This window comes from Carettochelys insculpta, chromosome 2 (assembly GCF_033958435.1).
Source record: "Carettochelys insculpta isolate YL-2023 chromosome 2, ASM3395843v1, whole genome shotgun sequence".
Taxonomy (NCBI): Eukaryota; Metazoa; Chordata; order Testudines; family Carettochelyidae; genus Carettochelys; species Carettochelys insculpta.
In genome coordinates this window covers 147,707,962-147,721,478 of record NC_134138.1, presented here as the reverse complement: position 1 = coordinate 147,721,478, position 13,517 = coordinate 147,707,962, and positions in this window count along the sequence as shown.

The following is a 13,517-nucleotide window of genomic DNA, read 5'->3' as shown; positions in this document are numbered from 1 at the left end:
CAAGAGTGCTCTGCTCCTTCAAAAGAGAGCATCCAGGCAGCCCCTGCTCTTTAAAAAGAATAGGCCAGGGATTGAGAAAACAGGTGCCATAAGGACTGCTCTTTTGAAAGAAGGATCCTCTGGAGTGCCTACATGCATTTTCTTTTTAAAAAAGGTGTTCTTCCTGAAACAGGGAAGGAAGTGCAATTGCATAAGGAGCACCATGTTCTTTCAATTTACTTTCAAAAGAACACTTCTTCTGTGTAGACGCTCCACAGGATCTTTCAAAAGAGCCCCCTTCTTTGAAAAGAACTTGCTAGTGTAGACACAGCCCTTTTGTTACAGAGGGGACTTTGCAAAAGTGAGCATACTGGGGGCACTCTGCCAAGGAAGGGGCTATTTATAGCATATTTACACACTTTTATATTCTTGCTATTGACTGTCTCTCTCATTGGTATCTTTAATAGTTTAATAATGATCCAATTGTTATGAAGTACACACACTATCATGAATTACAGAGTATTAGAATCATAGAACACTCAACTGGACGGGCCCTCAAGAGTTCTTCAAGTCCAGTCCCCTGCCCTCACAGCAGGACCAAACACCATCTAGACCATGCCTGATAGATGTCTATCTAACCTGCTCCTAAATATCTCCAGTGATGGAGATTCCGCAACCTCCCAAGGCAATTTATTGCATTGTTTAACCATCCTGACAGGTAGAAGTTTTTCCTAATATCCAACCTAAATCTCCCTTGCTGCAGTGTAAGCCCATTGCTTCTTGTCCTATCTTCAGAGGCCAAGGAGAACAGTTTTTCTCCCTCCTCCTGGTACTTCAAAACCACTATTGTGTACCCTCTAGGTCTTCTCTTTTCTAACTAAACAAGACCAGTTCTTTCGGTCTTCCCTCATAGCGCATGTTCTCTAGACCTTTAATCATTCCTGTGGCTCTTCTCTGGACCTTCTTCTTTCTTGAAATGTGGTATGCAGAAAGGACACAATACTCCAACTGAGGCCTAATGAGCACTGAGTAAAGCAAAAGAATGTCTTGTCGTGTCTTGCTCTCAACACTCCTGTTAATGCTTCCCATAATCATCTTTGTGGGTTTTTTTGCAACAGCATCACACTTATTGACTCATATTTAACTTGTGGTCCACTATGACCCCTAAATTCCTTTCCCCAGTACTCATTCCTAGACAGTCACTTCCCATTTTGTACATATGAAGCTGATTGTTTCTTCCTAAGTGCAGTACTTTGCATTTGTCCTTATTAAACTTCATCCTGTTTACCTCAGATCATTTCTCCAGTTTGTCCAGATCATTTTGAATTATGACCCTATCCTCCAAAGCAGTTGCAACCTCTCCTAGCTTGGTATCTTCTGCAAACTTAATAAGCATACTTTCTATGCAAATATCAAAATCGTTGATTAGGCTCTTAAATAGAACTGGTCCCAAAACAGACCTCTGTGGAATCCTACTTGTTAGACCCTTCCAGCATGACTGTAAACCATTAATAACTACTCTCTAAGAATGGTTATCCAGCCAGTTATGCACCCACCTTATAGTAGCCCCATCTAGGTTGTATTTGCCTAGTTTATTGATAAGATTATGTGAGACCATATCAAATGCCTTACTAAAGTATAAGGTACACCATATCCACTGCTTCTCCCTTAGACACAAGACTTGTTATCCTGTCAAAGAAAGCTGTCAGATTGGTCTGGCATGATTTGTTTTTCACAAATCCATGCTGGCTATAACCAATCACCTTATTTTCTTGCGGATGTTTGCAGATGAATTCCTTAATTACTGGCTCCATTATCCTCCCCAGCACAGAAGTTAAACTGACTGGTCTCTAGTTTCCTGGGTTGTAATTTTTTTCCCCTTTTTATAGATGGGCACTGTATTTGCCCTTTTCTAGTCTTCTGGAATCTCTCCTGACCTCCAGGACTTTTCAAAGATGACAGCTAAGGGTTCTGAAACCTCCTTTATCAACTCTTTGAGTACTCTGGGATGCATTTCATCAGGCCCTGGTGACTTGCAGACATCTAATTTTTCTAAGTTATTTTTAACTTGTTCTTTTTTTATTATATCCTCTAACCCTACCCCTTCCTATTACCATTAGGCATTTCTGCATCAGACTTGTTGGTGGAGACTGAAACAAAGAAGTCATTAAGCACCTCTGCCATTTCCAAGTTTCCTAATACTGTTTCTCCTTCCTCACTGAGCAGTGGACCTACCCTGTCCTTGGTCTTCCTCTCGCTTCTAATATACTTATAGAATGTCTTTTGTGTTATCCTTTATGTCTCTAGCTAGTGAGAGCTCGTTTTGTGCCTTTGCCTTTCTAATCTTGCCCCTGCATACACTTATTGTTTGCTTTTATTCATCCTTTGTAGTATCTCCTAATATACACTTTTTCTATTACTCCTTTTTGATTTTGAGATCACGGAAGATGTCCTGGCTAAGCCAAGGTGGTCTTTTACCATACTTTACATCCTTCCTACACATTGGTATATCTTGCTTTGGGACCATGAATAATGTCCCTTTGAAAAAACTGCCAACTCTCTTCAGCCGTTTTTCCTCTTAGTGTTGTTTCCCATGGGACCTTACCTACCAGCTCTCTGAGCTTATCAAAATCTGCCTTCCTGAAATCCATTGTCTCTATTTGGCTGTTCTCCCTTTCACCATTTCTTAGAATAATTAACTCTGTGACTTCTTAGTCACTTTCTCCCAAGCTGTCTTCCACTTTCAAATTCTCAACCAGTTCCCCCTATTTGTTAAAGCCAAATCTAGAACTGCTTCCCACCCCCACCCCCAGTATCCTTTTGCATTTTCTGGAATAAAAAAATTGTCAGCCATGCAGTCCAAGAACTTTTTGGGTAGTCTGTGCCTCCCTGTGTTAGTTTTGCAACATATGTCTGGATGGTTGAAGTCCCCCATCACCACCAAATCCTGCACTTTGTATGATTTTGTTAGTTGGAATCACCCACAAGCCTTCTTTACTAACCCCTGGGCGGGGAGACAAGAGTAAGCAAGAGCAGATCATTGGCAGTGGGGAAAAGGCAGCACAAGAGCAGGGCATCAAGAAAATGGGTAGTGTAGCGGGGCATGGCTACAGTTTTGGCACCAGTGGTCTCCCACTCCTTTAGAAAGCTTCCGCCACTAGGGCCAATCAAGTGTGCAGGGGAAGAGGGGAGTAGGAGGGCTATTTGGCTTTCAGCCTCAAGATCAAAGGGAGCATCAAAGCTGACTTTTTCCTCAATAATTAGTGCATTTGCCCAGAAAGAGGCTAAAAAAGAATTTATTAGATAAAAGATTCAAAGTATGTATTTTTGGTGCCTTATTTTGTTTTATAGCTCATCTTTTTATTATTATTATTATTATTATTATTATTATTATTATTCCGGCTATGGACATTAAAAGCTGGAAGTGGCCTGGGCCTCTCTGGACTTCTGAGCGGTCCTGTCTGCCCCTTCTGATATGGAGTTTAGAAGAGGTGGCACCTCACCAGGGTCTGGATATTTGGTCTAGGTCTTTCATGTATTTTTAATACTGATTAGCTTTGAGTTTCAGATATGCATAGCACCCATTTTCTACACTGTGACTGCTAAGTTTTCCTCTTCCTCATATCACAAAGTCAAAGAGATGATGATTTTCTTAGTGACCTTTGTTTCTGGATGCATTTGAAAAGTGGGTTCCACTGTAATGACTAGTGCAAAAGCATCTGCAATGGATTCTTGTAAGATTTCTTATTTTTACTATCAAGTTCTGTGAGTGAAGAATGGTGAAAATCTGCTGACTAAAAATTCTCAGGTTACTTAAGAAGACTGTCTAATTGTGTTGTCTTGTAAAAGACAGTTATATTAAGTTGATAGGATCATCTGAGCTGTCAAAATGTATTTAATTATAGTTCTGATCTATCATATAGGTACTAATAGATCGTTTGGACTCCTATCTAGTGTGTTCACTCAGATGTTTATCACACAATATTGCCAACATCAGGGATTCAAACGTTAGATTAATTTTAGGTTCTTGTAACCATATCAGCACTTCTCATTAGCGTCTCCTCTGATTAGTGTGTCTGCCTTCTTTAGTTCTACTGGTTCTCAGGCAGCAAGAGCCCACACACATCACTCTAGCTGAGTCAAATACTGTCTGCATGTTAACTGGAAGAGAATGCTTCTGTACACAGTCCACCAGGGCCTATCTCAGTACCCTGGGGTGGTTTATCTCAAGCCTTTCTGGGCTTGGATTTAGGTTGTCCAGCCTTGATATGGGGCTGTATCCCCAGGGCTTTTTCCCTGGAGACACTGTCTTCCCCTAATTCTCCCCAGGCTCACTCTCTACTCAGTCCCATCAGCCAGAGCCAGCACAACAGGGCCCAGCAGGTGTCCAAGGTGGCACGCTGACAGCCAGGTCAAGCTAATGGGTGATGGACATTATTTTCAATTTGTGTGTGGGATCCTGAAGGCACAGGGCTCAAGGCACCTGCCTTGTTCACCTTGCCCTAAGGCTGGGCCTGCTAGCAGCCCACCAGGAGCATATCACTCCCCACTGCCTGCCGGCAAATTGTCTTTGGCTCAGCCTTACTAGTATACAGCCAGGAATATCTCACTGTCTGCCTACACAGCTGTCCGTGTCCCAGCTGCTCTTCCAAGCTGCGGTCCTCTCTTCTCCAGCTCCAAACACCCTCTAACCGCTCTGGCCTGCAGCTCCTTTTAAATGGCTCTTCCGGACCCTGATTTGCTGCTTCCCCTGCAGCCACTTTAGCCTATTTGGAGGACCTCTCTGCTGCTCCTTTGCTGAGATGTGTGTGGCAGAGCCTTCAGGTCTCCAGCAGGGGGTCTTTGGACCTAGTCCATGCCATCATACTCTTCTTTTTAATATTCCTGGTCCAAGTTTTAAAGCTGTTCTGTGCAATCATGAGGACTAGTAAATCTGTCAGAAACTCAGCTTTGATTTTCCTATAACCCAATGATTGCAGGAGCAAGGGTTTGAGAAACAAAACATGAACACCCACACAGAAAACAAAGGTGAGATGAGAAAATCAGTAATTGCCTACACTATGCCTAATGCTTCTTTGGGAATCAAAGTTGTAGCATACATGGGAGCTGATAACTACCTCAATAAATAAATAAATAATGTACCCTGTTATTTCACATGAATAACTTTTATTAGAATTACTCAAACAGTATGTTCATTGAATTTAATCCCCCTCCTATATCAAATTAAACCACAGTAGGCCTAAACATTCACAAGACTATGTCTTATTCCTGTCTCAGGCAGATGTAGACACAGGGGTGGCAAGTATAAGAGACAAGAGAAGGCAATGCCTCCACTGGGTCTTCGGGCTCAACCTCTCCACTCTTCCTATGCCTGCTTAGACCATTCCCGAAAGCTCCCATAGCAGGCTGTTGCAGCTTGGAGATGCATGACTCTTTCCCTAAAACAACAAACCAGTAGTCATGTAGCACTTATGAGTGCTGGTTTGTTTTGTTTGAATACAGACTAACATGGCTACCTATCTGTTACTCTTCCTCCAAAGTGGATCTGTTAACTTAAAAGTGAAAAGCCATCCAGCTGGCCAGACCTATTAGCATAACACTGAACCTGTGAAAGAGCCATTAAGTGTTAATGAAGTCATGTGTCCAGGATGTACCAACCCAGAATTTAGTGACAAAACTATTGAGCATTACCATGCCTCTAGTACCTTAGCATAAAATTTTCTTTAAATATTTCATTAGTTTGTTGCTGAAGTTTATAAAATCATGTCTAAAAATACCTTGCATAGATTTTGGATGCACAATCTGAGTACAGTAGGGTCTCAAGATTCGCTGGCAGCCACCACTTACTGTGTGGCTCCGGGCAGGGAGCGCCAGCAGCCACCGCTTCCCCCAGGACCCCACGGAACCCTTGCAAATGTTGAGAACCTACTGTATTCTGCTTTAGCCTTCAGTGATTGGACATTCAGACATATACTTTTAAAAAAAATTCAAAAGACCACCCTTATCCAAAGTACACGTTTTAATTTGAATTACTATAGTACAAAAACTTGCTTCCAACATGTTCCTGATCTTTCTATCCATCCCTACTCTCCTTTTACAACCCTGTTGAAGAGAGCCCTTGAAGAGACAATATTCCTTTTCTTCCAGATAGCTGGGCAAATGAGTTGGAAGGGGTGAGCAGATAGCGGGAGAGAAAAGAAGAGGTACACAGTGGGGAGTGGGTAGGCCTGGGCAGAGTAGGGGCATGGCCTGAGCAAAGCAGGGATGGAGTATGGGTGAGGTCACAGACTGCAGAACTGGTCTCCCCAAGCAGCAGCTTCATTCCCACCAAGTGCATATGGTGTAATACGACAGGGTTTCTGGGCACACCTAAGGAAATCAATCCAGTGTATCTTTGCTTAAAACCTGGCCACTTACAGCCACAGGCTGGAATTTCCTTCTCACTAAGGCAAATCAAATCAGCCACAAAAGCACCTCTGGCAGTCCCACTGGCCAGCCAGAAGCAATACAAGCAAAACCACACATTTCCCAGCTGCTATGCCAGCCTAGACCAACAACCCCCTACGCAGGCGAGAAGTTCTTAAAACCTATTTCACCAACACCACACAAATTCTTCCAGGCCCCAAAGGGTACAGCCACAGTCCCCGGTCAAAATATACTTGGAACTTACTCAAAACAACATTTGCCAATCCTTCAGATCTAAATAGCCAAAGGCTTATTAAAAAAGAAAGAAAGAACAGGGTTAGAGAGAAAAATTGTTAAAGTGTTATTTTACATACATCAATTACAGTTATTGATTCAAACCAGCAATGTTCTATGCTGATTCTTGAAAGTCCACCCCATAAGGGGTATGATTCCAGGTTACATAGTCTTCATTACTGGAGAATTGGAGATCTCGTGAGCTGGAGCCAGCACGCTGGAACGTGGATCCTCGAAAAAGGACAGGAAAAAGAACAAAGACAAAAATGGATGCTGTGAGACCCATTTTATAGTTTTCTCCCAGGGAGAGAAAAAGCCCTTTCTCCTTCTCACCAGGCACTGGAGAGTTGCAATCACCTGTCTCAGGTAGGCTGTTGTGGCACTCTCCCATTGTTTGTTGAGCTTGCCAGCACACCCCAGTCCACATACATAATATGTGGAATGGATGTCTGGGCATCTGATTTCCACCACATTGTTTAGCCCAAAGTCACCTGATCCAATTGGGCTGTTGTGGCCCGTCACCATTGGATGCATTCCAGGAGAGAAGTCCTGCATTCCTGGTATGTATATTGGCTGTCTGAGCCTTTGCTCACAGTCCATTCCCTGGCTGGGGTTGTGATCACACCTCCTATTGTGAATCTTGGCATTAAAACATTTCTAATACAGCTACGGAGCTAAAATCTATAATTCTACCTACAAACATGGCACAGACGCATAGATTCAGGGCATCCTGAGCTTTCGACACCTCACATGGCCCCCGGCACAAAATTTGGTGCCAACAGATATAGTGGACATATAAAATGGCTTCCATGGCCAATATAAAATTCAGTCCCATGACTTACAGATATAAAGCCAGAGAAAAAAAACTAACTATGTTAGTTGGTGGCATACATGAGGAAGTTCTGAAGCTCATCATCCCAGACTTGCATAAAGATTCAATCCTACCGGTCAGTAGTTGTTTCTCGGGCCCAAAACCTCCACCATCTCCAGGTACTCCATGAATGCCAGCAATAACCTTTACTTGTTTCCTTCTACGCTCCACAAACTAGCCTCCAATAATTGTAATCTTCCCTGTGGTTCTTCTGGAGGCTCAGCAGATAATACTGGATCAGGCCCATTTTGCTTGCAATGCTAATAACAATACTGCAGAATCGTGTATGCAGGGGTCGTGTACCTCCCCCATGTCCAGTTTCTCTCCTTGCTGCCCTGCATCCAAACAGCCAGAGAAACAGGCCAGGAGCTGGAGGCAGCATAGCAGAGAGAGCAGCTGGGGCTGGAGCATGCTGGCCTGGGTGCAGCGAGCAGCAAGGAAGAGCAGTGGGGGTCCTGACGAGAGGTCTAGCACCAGAGGACTCCACCAGCCAAGGGGCCTTGCAGGCCAGACTGGGGAGGGGCTGATGCTTGGAAAAGTGTCCTTCCACCCAGAGCAATTGCCTGACCTGCAGCTCAGCCAAACCCTGTGAAGGAAGTCTAGGACCTACAAGGAACAGACTGTGACCCACCCTGATATTCCAGAGAGACTGTGAGTTCTCCTGTGTCACAGAGCAGAGTGATGTGTTTTCCCTGTAATGTCTTCCATTTTTCCCTATTCTCTTTTTTTAAAAATTGATTGTTGATTAATAAATTGTATTTGCTTTGAACTGTATTTAATCTTTAGTGGGGTCAGGGAGGCCTCTGGGTAAAGCAAGTGGGAACAGATACTCATATCATTTCATAAGCCCCTTTCACCAGCCTAGTGTAGAAGCCAGGAAAGTTCCCCTCGACAGCAGGACCATTCTCTCCCTTACACGTGTGAACACACTTCTCTCTCCATTTGGTATCTGTTTCCACAGTATTACTCTTATCATACTGTCAACAGTTACTATAGCTCCACCTGTGCGTGTTAATTTAATGTTCGATTACAATAGCTTTAGAAAACTGAAGCTCTCATTTGCACTCAGAAATAGCAAACACTGATATTAAGTTGGGCTATAATTTGCCATATCACTGACGAGATTAGTAAAATCAGGAATCATCCAAAAACTTCCAATCAGTGAGGGACTGGAGAATTCCTCTAGTTGTCTTACTACATTTCTGTACATCATAATGCATCCTCAAACAGGATCTCCTGTAAAATATTACTACGGCAAAGGGACCTGCTCTTCACAAGAAGGCTCAAAGTTTGTACGCAGGAGCTGTACAAGTTCCCACCTCTGCCTTTTTTCCTGTACATTGAAAGTATCAGATATGTGTAAAATCAATGTTTTGTGATGATTATTGACAATCTAGAAAAAGGTGGCTATCAAAATGTAAGCGGTTTGCAATCATACAATGCAAGTTTAGGAAAAGATGGGAATGAAGCAGAGAATGTGGTTGTTTTATGGCCACTGTCAATACTGTGTCTCCTTGGCTATGTCTACACGTGCACGCTACATCGAAGTAGCGACTATTTCGATGAATAGCGTCTACACGTCCTCCAGGGCCAGCAACGTCGATGTTCAACTTCGACGTTGCACAGCCCAACATCGAAATAGGCGCAGCGAGGGAACGTCTACACGCCCAAGTAGCACACATCGAAATAGGGATGCCAGGCACAGCTGCAGACAGGGTCACCGGGCGGACTAGCGCTTCCGGGGCAACAGCTAGCCGCTCCCTTAAAGGGCCCCTCCCAGACACACTCAGCCTGCACAGCACGCGGTCTGAGGAGCCATAGGCACACAGACCCCGGGCACCGCAGTTATGGACCCCCAGCAGCAGCTAGAGGTCCACCCAGCCCTCCCGGCAGCAGCAGGGCTTGCCCTGCTCCGTGCCATGCGGGAGGCAGCTGAGCACCTCCTTGCCCCAGAGGAGGAGATGCCCCCAGGGCAGCAGGGCTCAACCCCTACCCCTGCAGCACCCCGCCCACCCCCCTGCCCGCCTCACACGCCGGCGGCTGTGGAGCTACCCCACCAGCACCGACTGGTGGGAGCGGCTGGTGCTTGGGGAGTGGGACGACGACCGCTGGCTCAGGAACTTCAGGATGAGCCGGCAGACATTTCTGGAGCTGTGCCAGTGGCTCACCCCCGCACTCAGGCACCAGGACACCGCCATGCGGCGTACCCTCACAGTGCAGAAACGGGTCGGCATCGCTGTCTGGAAGCTGGCCACTCCAGACAGCTACCGATCCGTGGGCCAGCAGTTTGGTGTCGGCAAGGCCACCGTCGGGGCTGTCTTCATGGAGGTAAGCAAACCCACGGGGGGAGGGCAGGGCAGGGCAGGGCAGGGCAGGGCCACGCACACCTTGCTCACCCCTCATTGGGGCTGTCCCATGTGCTTTCTCTACAGGTTGTGCGTGCCATCAACGCCATGCTCCTGCACAGGCTCGTGAGGCTGGGGGACTCAGATGCCACCATCGCCGCCTTTGCCACCCTGGGCTTCCCCAACTGCTTCGGGGCTCTGGATGGGACTCACATCCCCATCCGCGCCCCGCATGACAGTGGAGGACGATACCTGAATCGAAAGGGCTACCATTCTGTCATCCTCCAGGCCTTGGTGGACAGCCGGGGACGTTTCCAGGACATTTATGTGGGCTGGCCTGGCAGCACCCACGACTCCCGGGTTTTCCGGAACTCGGGACTGTGCGGCTGGCTGGAGGCGGGGACCTACATCCCCCAGCGGGAGATCCCTCTGGGGGACACCACCATGCCCTTCTGCGTCATCGCAGATGCGGCCTACCCCCTCCGGCCGTGGCTCATGCACCCCTACACAGGCCATCTCTCCGCTAGCCAGGAGTGCTTCAACCAGCGCCTGAACCATGCGCGCCAGGTGGTGGAGCGCTCATTTGGCCGCCTAAAGGGACGCTGGAGATGTCTCCTGACCCGCCTGGATGCAGGCCCCAACAACATCCCCCAGATTGTGGGTGCCTGCTGCACCCTGCACAATTTGGTAGAGAGCAAGGGGGACACCTTTTTCCAGGGCTGGGCTGTGGAGGCCAGCAGGGCAGACGTCCAGCCACCTGCTGCCCCCAGTCGGCAGGTGGACCCCGAAGGGACCCGGGTCCGGGAGGCCCTGCGGGCCCACTTCGATGAACAGGCCGCGGGGTGAACTCTGCCCCGGCCCCCTACTGCCCGCCCCTTCCTCCACCACACTCCTGCCCCAACGCCTACACCATGGAGCACCCCACCGCACCCCCCTCCCACTTGTCCTGGACAAATGACAGCACGCACTTGTGGCTGAACTTAAACTTTTTTTTTCTTTCCGAACCTTTTTTTTGCAACTGTAAATAAATATTTGAACCAAAAACCAAAAACTATGTACAAACATGTTGAGCAAAAGCAATATGTACAAAAATAAAACAATACAAAGAAACAACAGTCCTCAATAATCAAAAGAAAACCAGGGAGGATAAAGGGGAGAACTATTTACATGGGGGGATGGGGCAAACCGGGGGCAGAAAAGAACAGGGTCCAACTATATACAAGGGGGGGGGCCACGTCCCGGGCCCCTCGCCCCTATAGCCCGGCACTGGGCGTTGGCGGCCGGGAGCCCCGCCGCGGTCGCAGCCTGGTCCGTGGCTGGGTGGGAGCGGGTTGGACCGGAAGGTATGGTGGCTGGCGAGTGTCAGGTGGCTCCAGGGGTCCCTCGGCGCTCCATCCCTCGCCGGTGGGTGGCGGGGCGACGGTGGACGGGACGGCGATGGGTGGAGCAGCTGGTGGTGGGGCTGCAGGAGCAGGCAGGGCGGGCGATGTGGCGGCCGGTGCGGCATGGGGGGCCAGGTAGTCCACCAAGCGGTTAAATGTCTCCATGTAGGCCCCCCATGCCTCCTGGCGCCAGGCCAGTGCCCGCTCCTGCAGCTGGAGGTGCTGCTCCGCGACCTCCAGCTGCTGACGGTGGATGGCCAGCAGCTGGGGGTCAGTCGCCGTCGGCGGTTGGTGGCGCGGGGTCCACCGTCTAGCCCACCGTGGGGCTGGTCGGTCCTCGGCCGAGGGGCTGGCCTGGAGCGATGGTCCCGGAGGGCTCTCCGGGACGACTGACGCCTCGCCGGCGCTCTCTTCCGGTCTTTCTGATGGTGCAGGTGCAGGACACAGGAGAGGAGTGGGGGAAGAAGAATGGAGACAGGCGTTAGTGTGGGCCCTGAGCCGTGGCCTTTGTCCCCCCAGCCCTGTGCTGCAGGTTCCCCATCCCCGTCCCCGGGAGATGCTGCTGTGATGTATGGGGTTCAGGGGTCCCCCTGCCCTGCACCCCGTCCCCTGGTGGCAGCGACTCTCACTTCACCCCGCAGGGTCTGACAGCAGGAGAGGTTTCTTAGGCCACAGATGCCCAGTTTCTCCCAGGAGTGACAGCACCAGCTGTCGGAAAAGACAGTCCTTCCAACCCATCCTGGGGAGAAGACCCCAAGGGGTGCCCCTCTGGGATGCAGCTTTCCCCCTCCTCAGGCTGGCTGCCTTCCAGCTCTCCCTTCCCCTAGCCTCTACCTGGGGGCCCCGCCCTCGCCCCCCAAGTCCAAGCCAGCTCGGCTCCTCCCTCCTGTTTGTTCAGGGCAGAGGTGTCACCTGCCAGCTGTAGCCCCAGGATCCTCCTTTGCCCTTGGGAGCTATTCGGCTCTTGCAGCTCATATGTAGCCTGAGTCTCCCTTTGGCACTCCCCCCACTCCATCACATGCTGCTGCTGTGGGGTGTCCCACCCCCTCCTCCCGGGGGCCCCTCAAGGTTCCGCTCCCCCCTGGCCCGGGGATGGGGCATGGCACTGTCATGCGGGGTGCGGGGGGGCAGGGCCTGATGGATGCAGTGCTGTGAGGGCCATGGCCCTGGTGTCCTTGGGGCCATGGCCATGTGAGCATGTGGGGGGCCCTGGACACATATCTCTTACCCCCGCCTCTCAAGCCCAGGGGTGTCCACCAGAGGGGGGTACCTACCTGTCGGTCCACTCCCACGGTCTGGAGATCCCCGGGGGGCCGAGGCCCTGCTGCTGCTCCAGGATGGCAGGAGGAGGATCTGCAGCCCGGATTCTGCGGAGGAGGAGCCCCCCCCCCCTCCTCCTCCTGCCGCGATGTCCCGGGGGTGGCCTCCGGGGGGGGGTCTCCCGGGGTGCGGGGCTTGCCTCCGGGGCGGACTCCGTCTGCAGGGCCTGCTGGGGCTCGTCGGCCGAGGTGTCAAGGGTGGCCGGAGGGGAGGAGGTGTGCCGGGAGCCCAGGATGTCCCTGAGCTCGCTGTAAAAGGGGCAAGTGACGGGGGCGGCCCCAGATCGGCTGGCCGCATCCCGGGCCCGGGAGTAACCCTGCTGCAGCTCCTTGACCTTACTCCTGACGTGGTCAGGAGTGTGGGCAGGGTGACCCCGGGCAGCCAGGCCGTCGGCCAGCCGAGCGAACGCATCCGCGTTCCGCCTCTTGCTCCCCATTACCTGGAGCACCTGCTCCTCGCTCCAGAGCCCCAGCAGGTCCCACAGCTCGGCCTCTGTCCAGGAGGGGCCCCGCTGCCGCTTGCCAGCCTGGCTGCCCTGGCTCCCCTTGGGGGGGGGTCCCCTGGCGGCGCTGGGGGGGGCTGCCGGCCAGCCATCGCAGCTGTGTGGGGGGCTGAGGGTGGTGCAGGCTGGCCGCGTGTGCAGGCTGCAGCCTGCACGTTGCCTCAGCTTCCTGCAGAGTCAGGGAGGGGGAGGGGACCTTTAAGTGGCCGCTCCACGCGGCCACCAGTGAGCTGAGGGGCTGGAGAGAGTGTCTCTCAACCCCCCAGCTGATGGCCGCCATGGAGGACCCGGCAATTTCGACGTTGCAGGACGCGGATCGTCTACACGTGCCCTACTTCGACGTTGAACGTCGAAGCAGGGCGCTATTCCGATCCCCTCATGAGGTTAGCAACTTCGACGTCTCGCCGCCTAACGTCGAA